This window comes from Penaeus monodon, chromosome 23, assembly GCF_015228065.2.
Source record: "Penaeus monodon isolate SGIC_2016 chromosome 23, NSTDA_Pmon_1, whole genome shotgun sequence".
NCBI classification, from domain to species: domain Eukaryota; kingdom Metazoa; phylum Arthropoda; class Malacostraca; order Decapoda; family Penaeidae; genus Penaeus; species Penaeus monodon.
This window is the reverse complement of record NC_051408.1, coordinates 35,747,513-35,748,522: the sequence shown is the minus strand read 5'-3', so window position 1 is coordinate 35,748,522 and position 1,010 is coordinate 35,747,513.

The window sequence follows — 1,010 nt, the reverse complement described above, 5'->3', positions numbered from 1 at the left end:
GATGGCATAATATCTATAAATATATACAGGGTTAAAATTTAAACTTCTTTGGGGTTTGGTTACAAGTCCGGCTAGTGACAATGATTTTTAAAATAGTTTCAACTAAGGGGAATGTAATAAGACCCAAATTTAGTTTACCAAACAAATAAACAGCATCAAAACCCTAAATCACGACTGATAATAAAAAAAATTTTGTATTTTGTAGGCAAACTTGAATACCTTGGATATATTTTTACATTTTTTAAGTGCTCATATGGGAAACTATGCTATAACTTGTGCTGGGTGAGCTCATGCTAAGCTTTTATAAACCTTATTCTTTGTAGTGAACAAAACAATATTTGTGTAAATGTGACATTTCACAGGCTTGTAGTCTCCACAGGCCATGCTTTAATGAGGCTGCATTAAAACTTATGTGATATTCCAAAGCAAGACAAGGCTACAAGGAAGTTACCATAGATTTCAGGCATGATGTCATATCAACACCTGGTGCAAGTTTGAAATTTTTGATGATGTCCTACCAATCACTTAAAATCTTGATACATTTTTTTTCATAGCTTGCAAATTTGTACAGACTTTTTATTACATTTTCCAAATACTATTTTAAGGGACAATGATCTATATATGGTTTTATGAAACTAGTTATAGGCCTACTTTTACTGTGAAACATTAGTAATAGTATCTTTTTTAATGTGAGATTATACTTTTAGATCATTATCATCATTATTATATATACATTTTGGGGGACTCTCCAGAATAAGAACATACAAAAGTACTGTTTTATAAAGATACATATATATACAAAAATCACTTTTGACTGGCAAAAAAACCCTATCATGGCACTCACCATAATGTATAGGTAAGGTAACAGGAACAAATGTATACGAGAGACATATTTACCTGTGACTTTCAGGGGCAAGTGCCACAATTTGATTAGCTATATTTGACAGTTATTTAAATTTATATATATATTTTTTGAAGACAGCGAGGCTAGCCAGAAAACTAATTAGTGA